We start from the raw sequence: 14,887 nt of genomic DNA on the forward strand, positions 1-14,887 counted from the left end.
ACAATGCAATCATCAACATTAACTGAAATAGATAATTAGATAATTTTAGCTTATACCGTCCGTTGTTTCGCGCACGCGAAAACGTTTTCTGCGCTTGCTCACACGCATATGCGCAGTCGTGAAAGGTCTTGCGCGCACGCGTAAACGCCTATGCGCATGTGTCAACGCGGCGCACGCGCAGAAAGGTTTTAGCTTTGAGGTCCGGATTATGGGTGTCTGAATTAACGACTTTTGACTGTATTTTTATCTCCATTGCTTAAGACTTGCCATTCAACAAAATGTAAGATATTGGTCTTTCAGTTTTAATGAACAAACTCCACCATTTTAATATCAGTATAATACAATTTTTAATATTAGTATGTTGCCATTGCCCGAAATAAAATACTTCTATCTTTCACATGCTAGCATGTTGCCTTTCAATAAAATGTAATGTTTGATTTATATGATTATGGCAATGCTCGCTACGGCTATCTGCCTAAGTGCATATGGACACTTGTGCAGTACTTTGTAAGATACTTCAGATTTAATGTGACTGTTAAGAAGCCAAGCAGTTTAAAAATAATAAATAAGAATATTTTTTCTACCTTTTTAATCTGATTGATTGAAATACACATAAATTTAAATTGAGGGTGTTTTAATTAGAAATATTAAATATCTTTATGCAAATACACTAACTGCACTGGATAATACTGTTTTATACTTTTTACGTTTTATGATAACAATTTTAGGAGACTGCTCACACAAATGGCTAGTTAATAAAAGACTTATGTTATTTTCAACTAATGACTAACATAACATGTTATTTTCAACTAATTTTATGAACGAAAACAAGGTACAGTGTGCTGAATTTTTCGTGTTATGTAATTAAAAGATATAATTCTGTTTCCAAGATGGCAAAAAGATAATATCAAGAAATTATTTGGTGCATTAAATAACATTTTTATGTATCCACTGTTCAGGATTGGAAACATTTATTTTGTAGGAACATCTGGTATTGACAGCCTTTCTTAGTAAGCTATTTTTTAAATGCTGTGTTTGTCAGTGATCTAACTATGCATTGTAAAGTGTTTATGTTGTGTCGTGCATTACATATCCAATTGTAGAATCATTTCCTTATTCCTGCATTATCATTTATTTTTTCACTCTTGAAAATTGCTAAAAATCTTAAGTTTTCAATGAACTTGAATACGAAAGTAATCGGCAGAAAATCATGTATTACGAAATGCTAATTTTATTTCTCATGTGTTTTATAGCTAAAATAGCAAAGAATCATATTCATTTACCTTTTTTGGTAAATTCAGTGAATCCAATATTCCCAAATCCTAATTAAGAAATATTTGCAAGAACTATAATTTGAAAATTTCAGTTCATGTAATGATCTCAAGAAAGTTTAATTTATTCCAAAGTATTATTATTATATATTTATTATGATAAATAGATTAAATTAATTGATAACCAAAAATATCATATTTATTATTATGATGATCATTTTTTTTCAAAACTTAGAGCATCAAAAGTATTAAGTATATAAATATTGTAATTTAAAATTTTGTTCCTAAATCATTCAGAACTTCTTATTTTTAAGGAATTTAATTATTAAATATAGGTTAAAATAACCTTAAGTAAAGAATAGTTATTATTCGGAATAGAGATCTAAATTAATAAAAAAAAACAATATTGTGCTTAAATTGTTCAGGTTAACAAGTAATAAAGTATGAAAGATAAATTAATTTTGGAAGTATAGCTATTTGTGAGCCCAAAAGGTAGGTAGAGATTTTACGTTTAGCACTATTAATTAACTTGTATAACGAATACTTGTAAAGTACAAGTATCAATACTTAAAGGAACAATTTTATTAATATAAAATGAGATACTTGAAAGTACTATATACCTAAGACCAATAATTAAAGAAAGAATTTTATTATTATGAAACCAAGGCTGTAGACACTTGTAAGAATGCAGTTTAATTTATATTACATTTAAATGCAATATAAATTAAATGCTTTATATTAATTACATATATAATTAAAAAGAAGGATTTAAATGATTCAGAAATACATTCGTTGCTTTCAAACTGTTCCGTTTTCTTAGGAATTGCAGATTTACCCGTTTTTACCAAAACAGTTTTTTAAGAATTGTCTATGCGTAAGGTTGCTTGCAAAATTAATAATAATAACAATAAAGTTCTATATCGATAAGTGGGAATACTTAAAAGTCTGTGATTAAAATTTAACGAAATAAAGTTTTCCAGTCATCTTTACTCGTAATTAGATCTAAAAGAGTCGGGATATTGATTCTACAACTATTGAAGTTTTAAACAGAATCTCTGTCTTGCACGGTTGTTGACAAAATGTTATGTAGATTATGTGGCTTCGCACTGTTCGATAAAAGGCCTAAATGACGATAAAGGCCCTGAAGTGATGGAAATCAGGATGTAAAGTTGAAATTCAGGTTCACACATGTGCTAGTGCTGCCATCTATGAACGGAAAGAATCTGTATTTCGATCACGTGTAAAGTAGATACTCTGTTGGGTAAAATAAAATATGTAGCTATACCAATTTGCAGATATAATACACAATAAACACATGTGCAAAAAGATAATTAGTAAACATAGGTTTTTAATAAAATAAAGGTACTTGATCATGTTTCTAGCAGTATTTAATAATCAAGAATTAACCAATAGTATATGCATAACATTTTTATGTATGCGACCCCATTAAAAATTATTTGGACCCACAGTTGCTTTAGTGTTTGTATTGTGTATAAAAAAAATATAAAAACCAAAAAAAGTATAAAATATAAAATACAAAAAAATTATAAAAACCTAAAAACTTATAAAAAGGATTATGATACTTAAGTTTTTATTATCCTATCTCTATCCCTAAACTTTCTCGAGCCTGTGGCTCCCTCTATTGAGCATCAAGTAAATCACTTGTGCCAAATTATTCCTATTTCTGCTCACTTTTAGTAATTCTGATATGGAGGTACATGGTTTGAACCATAGGCACTCCGAAAATTGCAAATCATTGGCATTGGCATGGACCCACAGTCTTCAGCATTTACTATAAATGACCTTGTTAGAGCAACGGAAAAATTGCAAAATATTCCGATGACACGGTGATTATCCGCAAAAAGCTTTTTATTCCCTTGAAACAGGTGTAAACATTGTAGCGCATTGGTGTAGTCTGGGCAGCGTTAAAATCAACCCATTTAAAAGGAACGTAATCATTTCAGACGTTACATGGAAAATTTCCTTGTACATAAACATATTAAAATGAATGAAGCTGAAGTTAGAAGTAATTTCTCCCATGCCATAAAAATTGCAAATTTAGCTCTTATGGCTGTTTCTCCTTTAACTGGACGAAGATCTAAACTTGGGTATAGGATAAAACGAAAATAAGACCAGTTCTGACGTATGCAGGTCCGGCCTGGGCCACCAGTAAAGGATTTACGTATTAGATATCTGGCTCTGTGAGCCACTGTAGATAAGACCAGCTGAAAAAGCATGAATGTTTTTTAAAATAAGACTCTTTGAACCATACTTAATGCATTCTGGTTTGTGCGTAATAAACAAATTCATAAAGAATTAAAATTTGTCATAATTCATGATTATTCGCCTACAAGTTCTCATAATTTCTTTAACAAAATGATAAATCAGTTTAAACATTTAACAAGAGTATCAGACCCCAGCCTCTGAGAATATGGTGAAAAGACCACGGACTACACACCACAACTCAAACTAGGGACTCCAGGTGTATAGACCTTTTACAGGAAGAAAACTGTGATCTCCTACGTCTAACATAAGAAAATAGTTTACTCCATGGAGGTAGGAAGTAAGATGGAGTCGCCCTAAACAAGTTTCTCCGTACCCTGCTCTGAAGCACCGGCGATCCCTACGTGGTGACCAAAACATTGGGTCATTTACCATTGAGTTCTATGGGATTTGACGCGTTCGGGTGTAAATATTTTGTAATTACGTCGCAAATATACATATAAATGTATATATTTTCTTTTTCTACAACACTTCAGAGTCCTAAGTATGTGAAAACAACATATTTTTAAACAACATTTCATTCTGAACGGAATTAAATGCTATACTTTTCACAGGACAGTTTTCTCAGAATGGTCTAATTTGAATAAAATATTTTCACAAGTTTTCGTTAATTACATTAGAAAAAAAAAAAATTAAGGTAAATCGATTTTATTCGGTTAAGGTACAAAAATTAAGATCAAAGTTTACTGTATTATTAATATTAAAATTATGCATTATTTCTTTTCTATTTATAGAGCTTCTTCCTAAAATACTTTCTTAAATATGACATGATTTTTTGGCTTCTTTTAAATCGAAAAATGTAAGTCAATTTATAATTAATGCTCTATTCGGTTCATTTTAAATTAGAGAATTATTAGGAACTAGCGAAATACTTTAAATAAGTATTTCGCTAATTCCTAATAATTAAATAGGTATTAAATAGTATTTGACTTTCTCTGAACATTTCTGAAAGGGAATAAAATAAGTTTTTTTTTTTTAAGTATTATTTAAAACTTGTAACTGAGTTATTATAAAATGTAAAGGGAATAATTCTTTTAATTATACTTATCAGATTTTTTTTTTTTTTTTTTTTACCCTTCATTATTTCAACAATACATATTCCAAGACTCTTTATTACGTTCGTGCGCATCTCCTAGCATTTGCTTTACAATACCTTTTAACAGATTGCTTTCCAATACGAACAATTCTTGCTTAAATAGTTTTATAACGTATTTGTCAACAGGATTTCAATTTATGTTTACTATTCAATATTAAGGTTATTATATATTTAGATAACATTTATAATCATTATAAATTAGATACATTTAATCATTAGATTTCTTCACAGTACTTTCACAGTTGTTTATAAGTGAATAAATTCTTCATTTCAAATACATTTACAAATAATTTAATGAATATTTAAGTATTTTGTTACAGGCAGATACATGTTTTTTGCAAGCACATGCATATACCCATACATATTTCCTATTTATCATTTCCGGCATGTGCAAATCTTTAATTTCTGTGCATTCACTATATTTTTCGTGTAAAGTAATTTACACTAATTTAGCATAAACCCGAAAGTTTTACATAAAAAATATATATGAATATAATTTGAATGAAAATTATAAGTATTATTTTTAATACCCACTCAAAGGTCAGTTTTTCTTCAAAATTCCTCCACGATGGCATCTCTCTCTGTAGGCAAATAGCCCTTGCATGCGTTACTCTATTTAATAAAAACTTAATCTGACCTATGTGCCTAATTACAAATATTTTAACATACATAATTTTATATTTACATTTAGCCATCAAGTTTCAAACTTTTCAAATCTGCTAGAAAATAAATTTTGGCAGATCTCTTTTAGCAATTTTCTTAAAATCTATATTTTTGTAGTGCAACAGCTTAGAATTTTATAAAACAAATTCATAATCAAAATCGCTGTTGTTAGTTATCGAAAAATAACCAAGATGTGATTTTTGCGTAAATGTCAGTAAACTATACAAATTGCTATTATCCATTACACTATGAATGTTTCTTTCATGCGAGAGTGTCCCTTTTTCGATTTCTATGGAACTGTCGTGTGTCGAAATATTATCAGAATCTTGTCAAGCGAGCTTCTGAATGTAAACAAAGAACACCCCGTCTGGTGATCCAAGCTTCAAAGCAGTGCTTCACTTCTAGCGCGGAATGGCCCCTCCTCCCTTTCCTACCTCCATGGTTTACTCATACTCGCCCCTTCCGACAGATACTTCCGTCATCGGATAACAACCGTAGTCTTATCTACCATAATGAGCTACTTCTCCCTTTTTGGGGGTCAAGACAGTTCTCCAAAGAATGTCCGATAATCCCACAACAAGTTTTATTAATGTTCGGTCTGTAATAGTTTCATCGGGTGACTTTCATTAATTTCAACGAATACTACTGATGACTTGGACTTTTTAATAGATATGCTGAACCAGCGGTTCTCAACCTTTTCACTAACGATCTGCTATCTTTTGCCATCTAAACAAAAACTGAAAACCGTTAGTAGCACCACTACAAAGTACTACTACCACCACCACTCTTGAACAAATCTCAGATCGCATAAATTTACGAGTGTTAGAGAAAAAACTTAATCAGGATGTTGGGGTTTTGATTTTTGAATTTAATAGTTAAAAATACTTTGCTTCTTTGCGTACTACCTATTCTTCTCTTGCGTACCACCGGTTGAGAACCCCTGTGCTAAACGATTATAATGTGGACGTTAATTCTTACAACTCGTCACCATTTAATGATTATAGAGAAACTGCACCATTACCACAAATAGCAGAGACCCGTTATACAAAAATCTTCATTTATACAACCCTCATGTTTTGAAACAAACCCAAGATACCTCCTTACAAGGAGGGGTAAGCGATAATCCTATAGAAATGTGATCATCCCTGAAATATTTTACGGAGTCGAAGCTTGGGGCTGCTGGGCAGAAGAGGTATTTAGGATTAGAATGAAATTGGACACCCTGCAGTGAGGCTGGATGTTTGCCATTACGAGAGCCTTCAAAACCGTTCTGACTGAAGTTGCCTGCGTCCTTGCGGGTATTCCGCCCCTCTCGATGTTATACAAATCATTCTAGAAAAAGTTTCTATTAGCTAATAAAATTATTATAGATACTCAAATTGGACAAAAAGTACTCACAAGTAAGGCCTTTCAACTAGAGAATGAGGATATTATTCACCCAATGACACGAATTTGGATTATTTTATGATCTTGTTGCCTTCTGTTGGCGAAATAGACATTTTTACCAGATGGATGGGGAAGTGAGTAGCGCTGTGGTAATTTATTTTCATGCAGTGTAGATAGAACAATGTGAGACCAATGAATTCGGTTTATCAAGCAGAACTATACGCATTGACAGAGGCTTTTAATTGGATTAATAAAAAATTAACAGTTCTATGTTTTATAAATATTTATACCGATGCCCTATTCTGCGCTTCAGGCACTCGCCCAACCAGATCATAAAAACCGACTGATTAATGAAATAAAAGACTTGTTTAAAAAGGCTGAAAGAAAACATATTGTTAAATGACACTGTGTAAAAGCATATAATGGAATTGTCGGAAATGAAAGAGCGGACAATCTTGCTAAAACAGCGGCACTTGGAGATAGGACCGATAATTTTGATATCCAAGATTCAAGAAAAAAAAGACCATTGCTGAAATGGAAAACTGGATTTATACAGAATGGAATTTAATTTTTGCTTGGAGTCGTATAATAAGAAAAAAAAATTAATGAAAAATATAAAGTTAAACAAGAAGATGAATATTATAAATAATGTTGATGTAAATCAGGTACTGACTAACCATGGGCTTTTCCCGGCTTATTTTAATCGGTTCCATCTACAGAATAATGATAAATGCTTAATTTGTGATAAGTTTGGGGACGCCAGGCACTTCGTCGATGAATATACGCTTACCCGGAGTGCAAGAGAGAAATATAGAAAGAATTTTAAGGAAGATTTTAAAAGGAACTATTCAAATTTCAAAGATTTTGCTAAGACAATAAAGAAGATTCTAAGTACGAACAAAGATAGAATTGGAATTCGGCACTGAGATTCAGATTTTGAACTTTATATGTTTTTTCTTATATATATTGTTACGTTTTACTTTCTGACACCAGTTGTTACGTTATTTTCTTCCTTCACGTTCGTACGGTGTTTGTAGATTTGCAGTGAATAACGACGACACTTGATGAAATATCGAAGCACACTTTATTAGCCAATATTGTCAGGACAGCTCCAAAACACGTTTTTACAGTCGTCGATGAACTACTATAAACACGCTGACACGATCAGCGACACAGCCTCCAGGTTATCAGGCTATCAAAGTGGAGACAGCTTTACGGCAAAGCGCTAGAGTACAGCTCCCGACTCTGCTTGGTCGTTCTCGAAACTCCACGTACTCTCGACACTCTCCACGCTACAACTCACGATGCACAAGACGACACACAGAGCACAGCTCCCAACTCTTCGGTTCAGTCGTTCCCGGAGCTCAACACGCTCTCTCGACGATGCACTAACCGCGATACACTACGAGACTCTTTCGGTGCACGCGACAACCCACTCGGCACTCGCTGCCCGGCTGTCAACTCGATTGACTCTACGGGGATTGACTCGCTAGACGAGACACCAACTCTATACAGTCAAAAGTCGTTAATCCGGACTCGTTGGGACTTCGGCGATTCCGGATTATCGATTTTTCCGGATTATAGATCATCAGCTTAAATCTGGTAAGATGGCATGCAGAAATTACAAAATTAAAAATATGAAACACCGTAATTTATGAAATAAAGAACAATTATGATCTAAAGGGTATCAAAATTTACAAAAAGAAAAAGCTTAATATTTATTTGTTTACTTTATTAAAAATTTCTTTCAATGTAAGTTGCTTCGTTTCATGTGATAATACTTTCTCTTTAATTCTGTTAAACAGACATAATTTCTTGTTTAGTTACAAAGATCCGCTGTTCAAGTTCTATAACTGCTGTGTAGAGAATACCGACTAATTTATCAATCGAAATTTTTTCGTTTTCAATAACCTGTGGGTCACTTTGTTCACTATCGGAAGCGAATTATAATGACGAGGAACTTGATTTAAATCATATCAAAGACGGAGTACATCGAGATGAAATACTACACTTAGTAAGGAATTATAAGCCAAATGAAATAAAAACATCTGCCCTGAAGATAAGGATAGTGCTGACAGATCAACTTCCAATCCGCGGCGTGAAATTGATAAACAGATTTCGGATTTCAAAACATACTTTCGCTTTGTAGATACAAATTACATATTAGTAAATATATATCGGAAATTCTATTTGACATAATCGAAAGTTCAAACTTACTTTTATGAAATTGCTCTAATAGTCCGCAAAAAATAATAAGCCGGATCCAATTCGAAGATTAAGGAACAACGCAATCTGCAACATTAACTGAATTAAATAATTTTTGCTTAGATTATACCATCCGTTACACATTAAACGCGCATGCGCAAAAACATATTCGCAGCCTTAAAGGTCTTACGCGCACTCGTAAACGTCTGTGCGCATGCGTGAACGCGACGCATGCGCAGAAAGTTTGTAGCTTTGAGGTCCGGATTATAGATCATTCCGGATTATGGGTGTCCGAATTAACGACTTTTTACTGTACTAACTAGACGAGGCACACTCACTCGCCCTCTCGATGAAACACACTGACTGACTGCGTACCAGCAGGGTTTATATAGCTTTCGGCTTGTGTTCGAGAACATTCTGGGCTAAACCGGTAAGAATTCGTTCCAGAAGGTTCTGCATCCGTCCATGGCATATCGCCAATTTTGTCGCCAAATGGGTGATTTCTCGCCAAATGCGGCAACTCTGCTTTCCCTTGCCATTTTATGACAACCCTAAAACTGCTTTGCGGGGAAGCCATCTTACCGCGACTGTACATTTCGTAACAATATATATATTTTTTTTCTGGCCAGTCTCATTTTTTGATCACACGCCAGCTTATGCCGATTAGAAGGATCGGGGCTGGGCCCTTATAGTAATAATAATAATAATAATAATAATAATGAGTTTTAATAATTTTCAATCTGAAAGAGTTACATTGGATGACTCTTCATTAATTTCAACGAATACTACTGACGACTTGGACTTTTTGATGGATACGCTAAACGATTATTATATGGACATTAATTTTTACAACTCGTCATTATGACCACAACTAGTACAGAACGTTGTATAAGAATCTTTTATGGAATCAAAAAAAAGAAGAAGAAATAATGTGAGAAGCAATTATGTCATTTGCCTCATCTTTATGTTAGATTTGCATATATAATGTAAATGTATAATATGCATATTTTCCCATTAAAAATATTTGTTGGAACTATATGGAATTAAAAAAAGCTGCTTTTTTTACAAAAATATAAAAACTTACACTCACTTGGTGCTTTCAAATAAATTGTCATTTGCGAGGAAGTAACTTAATAGTAATAAATATATACACACATGAATATTAGAAATAATTCAACTAACTCACACTAGTGGATAACAAAATACCAACTTTGATCTAATATCTTTTAACCTCAAAAAAACCTTCTACTTAAATATCTTAATTAATTTGTAGAGTTATTAGGTTTAAATGCAAGAGTGAGAAAATGAGCAAATGCCTTCACTGGACCTCTTGAATTCGCGCCGAGTGTGCTATTCAATTACACCATAAGAGTATGCCGAAAAGAGAAATCTTATAATTTTTGTGTGAGAAAAGTGAAGAAATAAACTGATGGTAAAGGTTGAAATCATATGTAACTACTGGTTAGTGGAACCTTTGACAATAAAGGGAAATAGAATAATTAAACAAATTTTGAAAAATAGCATTTACATGACAATCTTGGCTTTTTTTAACTTTGTTCAGGTTCTTAAAAATTAGCGGAAAAAAAAGGGGTACAGTTCTATATCTCCCGTTCTACTGGGCCGATTGACGAAATTCAAATTGTGTTTTTCAGGACTCGAAAGCGCGACATACGCCATATATTAGATTTATATATAGCATTGTTTTAATGTAGGTATTTTGACACAAAATCGGACTTTTTCTGAAATAACGAGCCAATTTGTTTTCATATTGTGATTCAACGACTCAAATTATGCCTAAATATTAAAATTTGGTGCGAAATTTATGGAGAAATTAAAAAATTTATCTTGGTGCATTTTTTTTTCAGTATGAGCCAAGAATAATTCACTTGGCGATCTTCTTAAGTTGCGGCAACCTATTTTATTTTCTCTTTTTACATTGTGCACGAGCGGAAAAAAAGTCACATTGTTCTTAGGTTCAAATAATTTTAACAAAGTGCGTTAACCACATTTGATGTTATCACCGCTTTCAAAAAATATGCCAAATTTCAAAACGCGCCAATATATAAATCCACGTATATATTCGGAAATTTTGAATAAAAATAAAATAATTTTTTGCAGGTATGCTTAGAAATCCGTCTACTTTAAGATGATGGTAAAAACTTTATAGATTTGTAGAGCTATTAAGTTATTTGGAAGCAAGAGACTTGAAAAAAAAAAAAAAAAGCAACGCCTTCGCGGGAATCGAATCACGGAGCTCTGGAATACGTGCCCGGCGTGCAGACCACTGCACCACGAAGGCGCTCTATGATGGCGGGAAAAATACCTTACAGATTATAATTCAAATTTTTTTCGAAAAATTTTTAAAAATTATCTAAAAATGCAAATTTTAAAAATAAATCATAAAAAATGGGCGAATTTTATATGGAATGAACCTAAATTTCGAAATGTGAAAAAAAGAATTAAATAAATTTAATAAAAATGAGATATTAATAAATATTTACTAAATTCAATTTACATAGAGGAGCTAAAATTTTGAGAGCTAATTTTTTAAAAATTACTTGTTAAAATTTTTGTGTAATTTTAAATATTAAAATTACACAAAAATTTTTACAAAACTTGCGGTTGTGGCATAATCTGAGTCGTAGAAACGAAATACGGAAAAAAATTGGTATGTTATTTCAGAGAAAGCCCGATTTTGTGTCAAAATACCTATATTAGGACAATGCTATATGTAAATCTAATATATATCCTAAGTCGTTCTTTCGATACATGAAAAACGCAATTTGAATTTAGTCAATCGGCCCAGTAGAATGGAAGATATAGAACTGTCCCTCCCCCCAGTGTACATGCCAATCTTGACTGTTTTTTTTAACTTTAATCCGGTTCTTCTATTATTTAGTTAGGGTTGTGTAAAAAAAAAAAAAAAAAGTATACATACATACGCTTATATCCCTTTAGAGTTTTTATTTACATTAAAACTATTAAAATAAGATAAAAAAACTGAGTGGTTTTTGTTTTGTTTGTTTATTTGTTTTGTTTTTACGAAAGCACTAAACTGTTTAATTATAAAAATACTTACATATTTAAAATTACTGTTTTAATGCTGAATTTTAAACGCATTTTTTCTGTTGATATTTTAGTTAATCGTAAAATTACTGTGCTTTCGTATAATTTAACATCATTTGTGAAGTTAATGACACCAAACTTCAGATGTGATATTTTTTACTTTTTTCTGCCTCTGAAATCTAAATTTATTTTAATATTTTGCAAGTTTTGCAAACGTTTCGAAATATCAAAGTTCTATCGGTACTTGTACAAAACCATCGGAATTTGCCTTATCGTTTACTATAATTATTATATCATTTAATGTGAGCAAAATGTTACAATGTATTTGATTTTTTCCTTGATGAATATGAAATTGGGGGAAAATAATGTAAGGTTGATAATGAAATATTGCTGACGATGACAGCAATATTTAATGAATGAATATAGAAACTGTATGGTGAAAAGAAATTTAGCTTTGATCTGATTTACAACTGCATGTCACAACACATACTCTATAAAGTATGCTGAAGTTTTATTCCTTGCAGAAAACATGATATCTATTATTCAAGTTTGTGATCAAGAATTATTATAGAGTGATAAAAGAATATGATCTTTGTGAGGTGAGCAGTATTCTTCATAATGAGGAAAATTTGGAGTTTTATTCCTTGCAGAAAACATGATATCTATTATTCCAGTTTGGGATTAAGGAATTATTATAGAGCGATGAAAGAATATGATCTTTGTGTGGTGAGTTGTATTCTTCATAATGAGGAAAATTTCGATGAAAGTGAAAATGAGTGAATAAGAACTAACTTCCTTGGTGCGTTTTCTGCATTTGCTAAATATATATCTTGAAACCATGTTTCAGAAAACACAATAATGAACTGCTTTAAGCAGGATAACTTTTACTGATGGCAAAATCAATCACTTCCTCAAACAGATCCAAGTACAAAATATGAAAAAAAAAAAAAAAAAAAAAAAAAAAAAAATGGCCTCGAATATGATGATGAGAAAAACTTTCTTACTTCTGCTTATTATTCCTCAAAACTGTTTTACCTAATGCTCATAATCGGAGCTGTTTATGAATGATATTTTTCATGACAACTGCATGCTATCCACTATTATTAAATTTTTAGCTCTTGTTTCTTAATGAAGGTCCCGTGGAAACATGCATTTTTATATTTCTATTATACATCCATTTAATTAGTTAAACTGTATTGCAATTTCCTTGGATATATTTCACATCATTTAATATTATGATTCAGTTTTTGCTATCAACACAGATATGGACGAATGTAATGATATGCAAAACAGTGTGTGCTTTTTTGTAGAAAATGCAATCAAACTTCCCAAAGACAGTAACCTCTTACTGAAATAGATGTTTTTATGGGAGGGGTGATCTCAGAAAACATGCTATTAGTGAAATTCTATTATCAGTCATTATTTCATTTTATATCAAGTATGCTAATCATTTGCAAAGGACCTTCCCACATAAATTTTCTCTCCATTATACATATACAGTCAAAAGTCGTTAATTCGGACTCGTCGGGACTTCGGCGATTCCGGATTATCGATTTTTCCGAATTATAGATCATAAGTTTAAATCTGGTACGATGGCATGCAGAAATTACAAAATTAAAAATATAAAACCGTAATTTATGAAATAAAGAACAATTATGATCTAAAGGGTATCAAAATTTACAAAAAGAAAAAGCTTAATATTTATTTGTTTACTTTATTATACGTTTCTTTCAATGTAAGTTGCTTCGTTTCATGTGATAATACTTTCTCTTTAATTCTATTAAACAGACATAATTTCTTGTTCAGTTACAAAGTTCCGCTGTTCAAGTCCTATAATTGCTGTGTTGAGAATACCGACTAGTTTGTCAATCGAAATGTTTTCGTTTTCAATAACCTCTGGGTCACTTTCTTCACTATCGGAAGCGAATTATAATGACGAGGAACTTGATTTAAATCATATCAAAGACGGAGTACATCGAGATGAAATACTACACTTAGTAAGGAATTCTAAGCCAAATAAAATAAAAACATCTGCCCTGAAGATAAGGATAGTGCTGACAGATCAACTTCCAATCCGCGGCGTGAAATGATAAACAGATTTCGGATTTCGAAACATACTTTCGCTTTGTAGATACAAATTACATATTAGTAAATATATATCGGAAATTCTATTTGACATAATCGAAAGTTCAAACTTACTTTTATGAAATTGCTCTAACAGTCTGCAAATAATAATAAGCCGAATACAATTCAAAGATTAAGGAACAACGCAATCTGCAACATTAACTGAATTAGATAATTTTAGCTACACATTAAACGCGCATGCGCACAAACATATTCGCAGCCGTAAAGGTCTTACGCGCACTCGTAAACGCCTGTGCGCATGCGTGAACGCGACGCATGCGCAGAAAGTTTGTAGCTTTGAAGTCCGGATTATAGATCATTCCGGATTATGGGTGTCCGAATTAACGACTTTTGACTGTATAAATCAACTGGTTGAATGCTTTGGCATAATCAGTAAAGCATTACTACTTTCACGGTGATGTTTTATATAATTGCCTGTACTTGTGATGAAATGGTACTGTAGTTTGCGCTCACAATATTTTGTCCATAGTTGTTTTCTTCTTTATTAAGAGCATGTATAGTCCTCACTGTACCTTCATTTACTTTATCTTCAGAGTTGCTGTTCTTAATTTGACATTTTTATATCTTCTCTCTATTTTAACTATTTTTCCTCCTCTTTTTTTTTTTTCCAACTCCTTAAAGGATGGGTCTTTGGAAGAAAAAAATTAATGTGACATGTACTGTTCTCAAAGTGGGCTTTTCAGCTTTCTTGAAGACAATCTTTTTAGCTCCAAGGGTGCAATTTGCCCAGAAGGGCTATTAATTTTGTTTTGACATTTTGCATTGATTCACT

The sequence above is a fragment of the Stegodyphus dumicola genome, chromosome 10, assembly GCF_044657685.1.
Source record: "Stegodyphus dumicola isolate Sdum_Otavi_A_Nest chromosome 10, ASM4465768v1".
Classification (NCBI taxonomy): Eukaryota; Metazoa; Arthropoda; class Arachnida; order Araneae; family Eresidae; genus Stegodyphus; species Stegodyphus dumicola.